The sequence below is a fragment of the Cynara cardunculus genome, unplaced genomic scaffold, assembly GCF_001531365.2.
Source record: "Cynara cardunculus var. scolymus isolate 2C unplaced genomic scaffold, CcrdV1 Un_Scaffold_6263, whole genome shotgun sequence".
Lineage (NCBI taxonomy): Eukaryota > Viridiplantae > Streptophyta > Magnoliopsida > Asterales > Asteraceae > Cynara > Cynara cardunculus.
The window spans coordinates 14,384-26,851 of NW_020202859.1; the positions used below are offsets into that span (position 1 = coordinate 14,384).

At 36.3% G+C, this 12,468-nt stretch overlaps 1 non-coding gene across 1 annotated transcript; it reads left to right on the forward strand.

Annotated features, from left to right (window-relative positions):
* The first annotated feature begins 2,671 nt into the window (after window positions 1–2,671).
* Window positions 2,672–2,778, forward strand: LOC112504635. The gene has a single exon (XR_003068235.1). It is a non-coding gene; the product is annotated as a small nucleolar RNA R71 (small nucleolar RNA).
* The last annotated feature ends 9,690 nt before the right edge of the window (window positions 2,779–12,468 follow it).

Sequence of the window (12,468 nt, forward strand, 5' to 3'; positions counted from 1 at the left end):
GTGAAGGTGGTTTTTTCCTGTTCCTCGGGAGAAATAGCTATCTGATTGTAACCTGAATAGCCATCTAAGAAACAATAGTACTCTTTGCCGACTAATCTGTCCAGCATTTGATCAATGAAAGGCTGTGAAAATGGTCTTTATGAGTAGCCTTGTTTAGCCTCCTATAGTCCATGCATATTCTCCAACTATATATAACTCTGGTAGGGATAAGTTCATTTTTCTCATTTGTGATGACTGTGAACCCTCCTTTCTTAGGAACACACTGGACCGGACTAACCTAAGAACTACTGGCTATCGGGAAGATATTTCCTGCATTTAACCATTTCAAAATCTCCTTTTTTACTACATTTTTCATGACAGGATTCAGCCTTCTTTGAGGTTCTATGGATGTGAAATTTTTGTCCTCTAAGATGATCTTATGTTGACAAATTGAGGGACTATTCCCTTTAAGGTCAATAATGGTCCATCCTAAAGCCTTTTTGTGCATTTTCAACATATCCACCAGTTTCTTCTCTTGATGCAAGTCTAGGGTAGACGAAATAATGACTGGTAATTTGCCTTCTTCTCCTAGAAAAGCATATTTCAGATGGGACGGGAGTTGCTTTAACTCCAGGTCTTCTGGTGATACTATGAACGGGGTGAAATCTTTTTGCTCATTATTCTCCAAAAGTTCAAAAGCTGACACCTCTACTAGCACAAAATCATTTCCTAAAGCCTCTACTTCCTCAACAATCTCTTCTTCTAATTCCTCTACACTCTCATCTTCCAACTCAAGGTTTTGCTGCATTCCTTCTTCAACAACCTCTTCTTCTATTTCAGCTATGCATGAACACTCTTCCAAATAATCAGGTATTTTAAGGATTTGAAGACATTAAATGTAACCTTTTGGTCTTGAAGCCTCATGGTCAACTCTCCTTTCTGGACATCTATCAAAGTTTTTTCCGGTGGCTAAGAAAGGTCTCCCTAAAATAATTAGAATGTCCTTATCAGCCTCAAAGTCTAGTATGATAAAATCTACCAGAAATATGAACTTATTAACCTATACTAACACATCATCAATCTTTCCCTTAGGGTATGCAATGGACTTATTTGCTAGCTAGAGTGTAACTGTGGTGGGTTTAGCTTCTCCTATGCCTAAGGTGTTAAATACAGACAAAGGCATGAGGTTAATACTAGCTCCTAAGTCACAAGGGCTTTCCCTATCTCCTTCCCTCCTATTGAACAAGGAATGGTAAAAATCCCTGGATCTTTGAGCTTAGGGGGTATGCTATTGGTCAAAAGTGCACTACATCCTTCGATAAGAGCTACAGTCTCATACTCAGTCAACTTCTTCTTCTTGCTTAAGATACCTTTCAGAAACTTAGCATAACTAGGTATTTGCTCAATTGTCTCAACAAGGGGTAAGTTGATGTGCAATTCTTTAAACACATCCAAGAATTTCTTAAAATACAAATCCTCTTTCTGATTCCTCAACCTCTGGGGGTAAGAAACATAAGGAGGGATTGGTTTTATCACATTTTTGCTTGGAGGTGTTGAGCAAGATGGGTCTTGAATGTCCTGAGTCTTTGTGGTGCTCTTTGGTGGTTCTGGTGGAATCTTAGTGTCAAGCTTAGGGGTCTCTACAACCTCAGTTTCTTCTGACTTCTTCAAAGTTTCCTATGGAAAAAGTAAAAGGAAGTATGATCTAGGGGGAACAAGAATGGTGGTCTCAGATGTTTGTTTTTCTAGAGTTGGGATCGGTCCTTCTTTAAGAGGGACCGATACCGGATCACTAGGTTCTGACAGTCTTGGCGTACTATATTTTTGCACTTTTTCTGTCAACTCCTTTCCACTCCTAAGAGTCACTACTTTCACATGCTCCTTTCCTAGGTGTCTAGGGACTTCTGTATTACTGGGCAAGGTCCCAAGGGCTCGACTACTCTGGTTAAGTGCAAGTTGACTGGCCTGAGTCTCTAAATTCCTGATGGCAGCACTTTGTTGATTAATCAAAGCTTGATTTTGGGCTTGACCATGAGCTAAAAGCCCTTTTATCATTGCTTCCAAAGAATATAATGATTTTGCCTGTGGAGGAGGTCTGAAAATGTGGCTAAGAATTCTGAAAACTTTGTTGGTGGTTCTATGAGTTAGAACTGTTTGCATGATGATATGGTTGGAAATTAGAAGTTCCTTGTTGTTTATGGACTGGTGGGTTTAAACTGGGACTGTTCCAAGAAAAGTTCGGGTGCTGTCTCCAACTGGCATTATATGTGTTAGAGTAGGGATTAGATCTGTTTTGAACATAATTTACTGATTCAGAATTATGGGTACAATGTTCATATGAATGATCCCCACCGCAGCACACACATTGCCCAGATAGGACTGTTGGAACAGATGTGTTAGCAGCTTGCTGTACTCCCTAACTAAAAGTTAAATTTTTCAATAAATTGGTCATGGAGGTGAGCTGAGTTGTTAGTGCAGTATATGCATCCACCTCATGTATTCCAACAGTTTTTTTTGAGGCTGGGCACGTGGGTCAGCTCAATGCCCATTGTTTGCTGATATCTTTTCCAGGATCTCATATCCTTCATTATAGGTACTGGCTGTGAAGGCTCCGTCTGCAGTCTCATCAAGCATTTGTTTTGCCATGGGATTTAACCCATTGTAAAACGTCTCAAGTTAAATGCAGTACGGAATGTCATGGTGCGGGCATTTCGTCAACAGCTCTTTAAACCTTTCCCACGCGTCAGGAACAGCTTCATCATCTAGTTGTTTAAAAAGACAGATTTCGTTTCTAGACTTAGCGTTCCTTGTTGGTGGAAAATATTTTCGCAAAACATTTTCCGCCATGTTACTCCAAGAAGACACATATCCCGGTGTTAAAGAATTAAACCATGCTTTTTCCCAATCCCTCAATGAAAATGGAAATAAAGTGAGTCTGAGAGCGTCATAGGACACTCACGGGATTAGGAAGGCATCTGTGATTTCCATAAAAGACTTTAAGTGAGAATATGGGTCCTCTGAGGGCAGTCCAGCAAATTGGCCATTCGTTTGCAACATGTGAAACATTATCAGTTTTAGTTCGAATTGGAGAGCGGTCATATGTGGTCTTACTATCCCAGAATTTAATTGCTCAAAATCAGGGATAGCATAATCCATGATCCTTCTATTTTTGGAATTTGCCAGATTAATGATGTTCGGAGTTTTTGCCTTTTGTTGCTCATTATGGTCCGATTATGTGTCCAAATTATTATCATTATCATTATGCGGGTGTCCTTGGTGTCCTTGTTGAAAATTTGGGAATGGTGATATTTGCCCAAAAACTGGCGGTTGGTTTTCCAAATGTGGTACTTCCGGAATGATGGGAGGAGGTAACTCCATGTTGGGAGGAAGTAGAGCCTGAAATTCTCTTTGAGCCCTTCGCCTCTGGCGAAACGTTATCTCAATATCTGGATCAAGTTCAAAAAATTCCCCGCGATGTGTTCTTGGCATACACCACTTTCAAGATGAATAAAACGGTATAAGAAAAATCAAATCTTGTACTTTACTCAAAAGAAAACTTTTAGCTTGCCAATCCCCGGCAGCGGCGCCAAAAACTTGGTCGGGCGTTTCTCACACCTTTATACTAAAGAATTGGGCTACAAAGCAAGTATACAATATGGCTCAATATCGTCTTTCCAAGTAATAAAGTGGTACAAGTACCGGATTATCGTCCACGGAGATTGTAGCAAAAGTTCAATAAGGGTCCAATAAAAGAAAAGATTTCAGATGATGAAAATAAAGACTTCGGTTTGATTCTGAGTTAACACAGATAATATAACAGAATAATAAAGGTAGCACGGGTGTAAGACTTGGGGTGAAACGTAAACACAAAATCCAGTAGACAAAGCTGTAGAAAAACTAGTTCCACCATCTATCTTGAAGGTATTACTCTCGGACTTCACCTTTGCACTATATTATAGCTTAGCACCCATATCTCTATGTGGTGTTCAGACCAGGGATAGTAGCAAAATGGTGTCTTCAACATATATGGCTAAACAAATCTCTTTGTTAAAAATCACTCTTTCGAGCCGATTCCCATATCATTCAAGTTGGCGTGTTCAAGATAGTTCATCTCTGAATCTATCACATTTTGACACTTTTAGAGAGTGACCAACCCGTCGGGAGTTAAGTTTGAAAAACATAAATGACAAGTCTCCTTGTCGGTAACTTTTTCAAGTCTCAATGGCTTATCTCTAAGTCCATAGCACTTTAACACTTTCAAAGTAATCAACTCGTCAAGAAGTTTGCTTGGTTTTATAAAACTTGAATGAAATAGTGGAACATTGTTAATGTGAAACAACGTCCACTTTCATTCGGTTTAACATTTCACCCTTTACCCTACACCCGAGCTAATGGAATTAGCTACTCATTACGGAAAGTAAATGACATAAATAAATGACATAAAGTAAAGACATGAATGTAAATAACTGAATGTAAATGACTGAATATAAATGACAGAAAGTAAAGACAGAAAGTAAATAACAATAAAAGTAAGTAAATAAAAGACTGATAATGCTACAGCACCTCAAGACGAAGAACAATATTTAAATAAAAACTTAAAAGCTTGCATAATCATAAAACTAAGAAGAAGTTGAGAGTGTTTTTGGAACCAAAGGTAAAAGATCAGATTGTTCAAGGATGATCTAAAGAGGCACCCATGGCCCTCTTTTATACACACAAGTTATACTAAAGAAAAAGTACAGAAAAGGTGAAGGTACACATGAAAGACTTGAAAGGAGGCATCAACTCCATCACAAAAGGTCATCCACAAAGTCTTCTCATGTCCTTTTCACCAGCTGTTTGAGAGCAAAAATCGACGGTTCCTTCAGCTAAGACTTCCTTCTTGACAATGGCTGAACTATTAAGCACTTCTCCAAAAAGCCGAACCGGATCAGGTCAATGCTGCTGGAATGCTGCAGCATCATAATGCAGTATTTGTGAGTCAAAAATGTCATCTACCTCCAAATTGTTGTAAAAACAAATCCATCACCATATTTAGCTCCAAACATAATAAATGGAAAATAAGGGAGTAAAAATGACTCAAGGTTGGGATAAACTAAGAAGATCTACCTATTAAATAAAGGAAATGGGTACTTTAAGCATGTAATAAACCATGCTTATCATATACCAATAGATCTACAATGGCCTTCATGCTTTTGTTGTGTTAACGGCTTGGTTAGTGGATCACCAACATTGTTGTCAGTTGATACTCTGCTTATAATAACATCGGCTCTTTCAATGTCTCTCTAATGAGATGATATCTTCTAAGAATATGTTTATATCTTTGGTGATATCGAGGTTCCTTGGCTTGTGTTATAGCTCCTATAGGACTATCACTGCGAACAACCTCAAGTTGAGAAATAAATTTTTTTAATCCAAACAGATTCCTTAGCTGCATTTGATGTTACGATGTCAACTAATGTTGCTTGCTTGGAACTCTTCCAGCTCACAGCACCACCATTAAGGAAACAAAAAACCTGATTGCAATAGAAAATCATTTTTATTAGTTTGGAAACTTGCATTAGTGTAACCCTTTACACTCAACTCTTCTTCATCGCCATATATCAAGAATGAATCCTTGTTCTTCTCAAGTATTTTAGGATATTCTTGACGACAATGGGGATGACCATCACCTGGATGGATTGGTATCTACTTGTCATGCTTAAAGCATATGACACATTAGGTCGAGTACGTATCATGTCATACATGATAGATTCAATTGCCGAAGCATGTGGAATATTATTCATTTGTTCACTCTCTTGAGACGTAGTAGGGCACTGGATCTTAGAAAATGATATACCATGAGACATAGGTAAGAAACCTTTCTTACTATCAAACACGTTGAATTGTTTCTTATATGTACTCTGACTTAAGCTAAGTAATTTCCGTGATCTATCTCTATAGATCCGAACACCTAACACATAGGCTGCTTCACCCAAGTCTTCCACTGAAAAACATATTCCTAACTAATCCTTTACAGATTCAAATGTTGGAATGTCATTTTTAATGAGTAGTATCCACATACAATAAAAGAAATGATACGGTGTTCCCACTAACCCTTTTATAGACACAACGTTCATCCTCGTTTTTTGAGAAACCAAATTGTTAGATTGCTTCATCAAAACGATGATTCCAACTTCTTGAAGCTTGCTTCAATCCGTAACAATTCATTGCAACTTGCATATCTTATGAGCTTTTTCAAGAGTGATAAAATCTTCGGGTTGTATCATGTATACATCCTCAAGTAAATTTCCATTAAGGAAAGCTATTTTGATATCCATTTTCCAAATCTCATAATCGTGATATGCTGCAATGACTAGTAAAATCTAATAGACTTAATCGTTGCAACTGGAGAGAAAGTTTCACTACAATCAATACCTTGAATTTGTTTAAAAACTTTTGCAACCAATCATGCTTTATAGGTAATCCCATCACCATCCATGTTGTTCTTTTTCTTAAAAACTCATTTGCTCCCTGTAGGTCGTATTCTATTAGGTAGCTCAACTAAGTTCCAAACATGGTTTCGTACATGGAGTCCATTTCTATTCTCGTAGCATTTAGCCATTTCTCGTAGTCAGTGCTTACCATATGATATTGGTAACTAGTGTGCTCATCATCCATGATCATCATATTCCCATATATGAATGATGAGAAATCCATCTCTCTCAAGCTCATTCCATTTTCTACCAGATCTACGAGCACTTTGTGCTACAAGATCAGACTACTTTTCCACAACACTTTGTGGATCCATAACTACTTGTGGTGTGTATGTTGGTTCCATCTGTGTTGACATATTTTGATCTTGAACAACTTCAAGTTTAACATTCCTCCCACTGATACATTTGGAAATAAATTCCTTTTCCAAGAAGACACCTGTATGCCCAACACACTTTATTTCTGCGAGGATGATAGAAGTAGTATCCCATAGTTTCTTTAGTTATCCTATAAATATTCGTTTATAAAATCTTGGTTCTAATTTAGTTGTGATTAGACGACATACATAAACCTCATAACCCCAAATCTTCATAAAAGATAATTTGGGACTCTTCCTAGTTCATACCTCATGTGGTGTATTTTCATCAAATTTTGATGGAACCCGGTTTAGTGTGAAAGTCGTTGTCTCTAGAGCATATCCCTAAAAGAACATTGGAAGATCAACTTGATTTATCATAGATCATACCATATCTAACAGTGTACGATTCCTCCTTTTAGAGACACTATTTCACTGTGGTGTTCTAGGTGGAGTGAGTTGTGATACAATACCATAATTTCTAAGATGATCAATAAAGACAAGGTTTACTTATTCGCCACCTCGATCAGATCGAAGAATCTTAACACTCTTTCCAAGATGGTTTTGTACTTTATTTTGAAGTTCCTTGAACATTTCAAAGGACTCGAACTTATGCCACATTAAATATACATAACCGAACCTATTGAGATCATCCATATATGTAACGAAGTATCTATAACTACCTCTATCTTGTATGTTCATTGGACTACATACATCACTATGTATGATTCCCAATACATCACGTGCGCCTCTCACTTTGTCCAATAAAAGGAGCCTTTGTCATCTTTCCTATTAAACAAGCTCTGCATGTCTCATGTGATTCAAAAATCTAATTCTTCCAATAATCCATCTTTATGGAGTTTGGAAATGCAAGTTTTGTTTATATGGTAAAATGATAATGCTAGAGACAGTTAAATTCGAACTATTTGATTTGACCTCCCTTTTATCTATGTTATAAATCGAATTATCCATATTAAGAACATAAAGACTATTAATCAAACTTGTGTCACCATAATATATATTACCAAAAGAAAATGAACAACATTTGTTCCCAATACTAAAGGTAAAACCTTTTCCTGTCCAAACAAGATACATAAATCAAATTTCTAGAAATAGATGGTACACAATAACAATTATCAAGTATTAATATTAATCTAGTCGGTAAAGTTACAAAATAGATCGCATGGCTATAGTAGCAACCTTTGCCCCATTTCCGACGCATAGATCAACTTCACATTTGCTCAACCTTCTAGTGCTTTTTAGTTCCGCATGTTTCTACAAATATGAGAACCACATTCCATATCTAATACCCCATTATGTATACGAAGTAGAAAGATTAGCTTTTATTATATAGATACCTGAAGTGGAAGTTACATTTCCTTTCTTTTTTTCCTGAAGGTAGAGAGTACAGTTCCTCTTCCTATGCCTGGGTTTGTTGGAATGAAAGCACTCACCCTCCTTGATTACATTTATCTTAGGTTTCTTATTAATGCTTCCTTTTGGCTTCAAAGATTTAGAAGTGGGTTTGACAATGGACTTTCTTTTGACTTTCCCCTTCTTGTCCATACTAACCATCAAAATGGTGGACTTGTTCTTTGCAAGCTCTTGTTCGTCTGTTCGTAACCTGTTGAGCAATTCTGTAAGGGATTTGTCAAAGTCATGCATGTTGTAGTTCATCACAAATTGAGCGTTGCTATTTGGCAACGGTTGCAAAACTACGTCAATGGCTAACACCTTTCGTAAAGAAAAACCTAGTCCTTCAAGGCACTCAATATGCTTAATCATTTTAAGCATATGAGTCCCTAGGGACTACTTTCTGCCTTTCTACAACGAAGCAATTCCTTGGATGTTTCGTATTTGAATTTAAACATCTCTTTTATAAAAAAAAATTCTACTTTGTGACATAATCAAAAAATTAAAAGTAAGGTAACAATGCTTAATAATCAAAACTTTTATTAAATTGGTAAAAAAAAATATTTTTTTAGTAATCTAGCAATCAATATATTTCCTACTCTTTTACATAATCAAAAAATTAAGAGTAAAATAACAATGTTTATAAAACAAAACTTTTATTAAATAGGTCAAATTTAATTTTTTTTTTATATTTTCTTAGTAACTAACGATGCTTATGTATCAAAACATTTATTAAACGTGTCTATCTAATTTACATTTAATTTTGTTATTTACATACTAAAGGGTTGTTTACCCAAATGCTTACTCGGTTAGTGTTTATCTATAGAAAAACATTATAATTTATTTTGATATGTAAGATTTTAATACATCCAAACATATTGAATGCAACACAATTTATCGGGTAAGCGCTTACACGGATAAGTGTTGTAATCTTCACTTACTGGGTAAGACTCTCCATCCTTTTCATCACTCTTACCCGGTAAGATTCTTTGCATAAATCATGTTCATTCGATAAAGAAATTTATCCGGTAAGCACTTACCAAGTAAGCATTTAGTAAACGGCCCCTAAGATAAGAACAACCAATTTTTGTATTTTAACACATATTTTTATGTTTATTTACATTTTCTTTTTACATGACTCAATTTTTTATTATATATATATATATATATATATATATATATGAGAGCGTTCAAATAAAAACCACTCAATTTGTAAAAATCGTGAAAACCTCATTCAACCAATCATAATTTTTTATTTTGTTCATTTTTTTGTAATTATGAGAGGTTGATTAACCATTTTTATTRTGKARRRTGTTAATCATRGATATTATCATCTTYATTAKTTTAATTTTAGAGAAATAYATGAAACAGTTTCATTAAAATTTTATTAAATATTATATGAAACAATTTCATAACCATATATGAAACAAAATCATCAAAAAAAAGTATTATATGAAACAATTTCACAAGATTAAACAATTTCATGAAAAAATTTCATAAGATTAAACAATCAAATCGACGTATGAGAGTGGTTTGTACGGTTTTTACAAATAAGGGTGTTTTCATTTGATCGCTCCTCTATATATATATATTGACAAATAACCAATGATTACAATAATCATTAATTTATGTTTACAATCAATATTATGTCAATTTACTTACATGTTTATATAACAAAATGAGCGTTTCCATTGATGAATATGTACATCGCACTTATTACTTATTATGTTGTATTAGTGGTGTACCCACGCGATGCAGCACGGGTAAATCACAATTCGAAAACATTAGTTTGATTTTGAATCATGAGTTTGTATGGTTATTTTACAAGTCAACTAATATATAAAGTTGAAGGTCAATTTTGTTTGTTAGCAAGATCGAATGAAAAGAAAATTGCACATATGTCGGGTTTCTGAAACCATCTACTCAGAGCTCATTACAAAACTTGAAATTCTTGAATGAATAAAGAAATACAATCGTTCGTAAAATAATGTTCATCCGTATATTCGAACTGTTGTTTGTTTTTCGTGATGCACTCATCCGTAAATATTTCCTGCAAAAAAATGGCGCTATGGTTTTAATAGAAACATATGGTATAAAATGTGTAATAATATAATTTTTGATTATACCTTATTCATCACGTAAAACTCTTGAAAGACGACGTTTGAGGTGTAGACTCCGGCACGATTGAATTTTTTAACAGGCTTCACTAAGACCTTCATACCCCGTGATATCCCTCTGGACAACGCCACGTAAAGTTACCCGTGTGAGAAAACTGATTCCGGTAGATAAACACCTACATTCGAAATTGTTTGGCCTTGAGCTTTATTGATTGTCATAGAAAAGCTAAGCCGAATTGGAAATTGTTTTCTCTTCAACTTAAATGGGAACATGTTGTCTTCGGACGGACATAAGGGAATTCTCGGTAGAAATACTCTCTTTCCAGCATGCTGAGCAACAGTTATTTCTGCATCGATGACGTTTTGTTGAAAGCCTCTGCATATCAATCTACTGCCATTACACAATCCATTCGAGGGATCGATATTTTGTAACAGTATTATTGGGCATCCAATCTTGAGACGAAGGTAATGAGGAGGCAAACCACTAACAGTTAAAGAATTTAAGAACTTCATCGGATAGATGTTGTTCTTATCATCTTCTGCTTCGTCGAAGCTGTAGTATATTTTTCATCTCCAGAAAACTTGTCGATCAACTGATCATTAATCTCGTCGACATTCTCGTTTTTAGTTGACAATATCGCCCTCGAAATGATATAATCGGAATCAGCTCCGTTGATTTGCAGAGACGGAAAGATTGCATCAATCAGCGCATCTTTTGACTTACCTTTATCAGAATAGGGAATGGTCATGTCATCTGGTATGCGAATAAAGCTTTCGTCCACTGCTTCTTCATCTCCATCACCGACTCTTAATAAAAATTTTGAAAACTACGGATCAGTGTGTGCTCTCATATTGAGCGTTAACCGTATCTTTTTAATCGTTGCCCAGAGAGGTGACATCCGTAAGCTATAATCTACAATATGTGCTCGGGTTCCATGCCTCACGACCGGTAATACTTGTCTAAAATCACCCCCCAAAACCATTATCTTTCCGCCGAATGGGAGTGCCACCCCTATGATGTCTCGCATTGTTCGATCGAGCGCCTCCACCGCTTGCCTCTTTGCCATCGACGCTTCGTCCCAGATGATTATTTTTGCATCTCGAATCAATTTAGCAGCCCTCAAGGTTGAGAGGAATTTTGAATCTAGAGTGAGCTGTTCTCCCTCCAGGCATATTATTGGCAGCAACACCTGACGAAACGGTTGCGAGAGCAATAAGACCACGTGAACGGATGTTGGCAAGCAAAGCTTTGTACAAAAACGTCTTACCGGTTCCACCCGGACCATCTATAAAGAACACTCCTAGACAATCCTCGTCTACGTGCCCATGATCTCATCATATGCGTATTTCTAGTCGGAATTCAGAGAGTCTCGGGCACGCATGTGTTCATCTTCCACAACTATAGAGCATTCCTCTTGTACCTCACGAAATTCTCCAGATTGAAAATTTGAATTTGCATCAACCATTGGAAGATCGAAATCATCAAGACTCTTACCCATAGACTGTAGAAAAACGAGGATATCAATTAGAACCAGATTACGAACTCGATTAGCACTTTCACATTGTCGCGTATAATCTTCAGAGAGTGAATCATAGTGGTCATCCCATAACTTGCGAACATCTTCTGGCTCACAATAAATCAACATCGTGGCAAATAACGTCCTAAGAGCAACCAGAAATTGAAATAAGGAGGCCTATCCAAGATATTGGGATAAGTTATCATCGTTCTCTATTAACCCTCTCACAAGAGATGTTTTGCGAAATGTAGGGTGCAGTAAGCCGTTAAAACTGTATAGATCTTCAAAGCAAGTAGGCCCAGTAATATGAGACAAAAGTAGGCGTAGGTAGAACCGCTCTCCTTCAGCTGGATTTCCATACACAAGTCGGCCTTTCATTGATCCTCTTTGTCGAGGATTCCATCGACGTGTGCTCCAATTCCACGTGTAGTATTTTGGAAAGTCTTTGTACAAATATTGTCTTGCACTCATGTCTGTTCTATTCCTATCAAAAAATGCAGTCAGCATCGTTCGCTTATCTCTCTCTCTCTATCGACAATATATGTCATTATATCATCATCTCTAAACCTAACCATCTGTTTGAATATAAATTTTTAATAAAATAGAATATGTA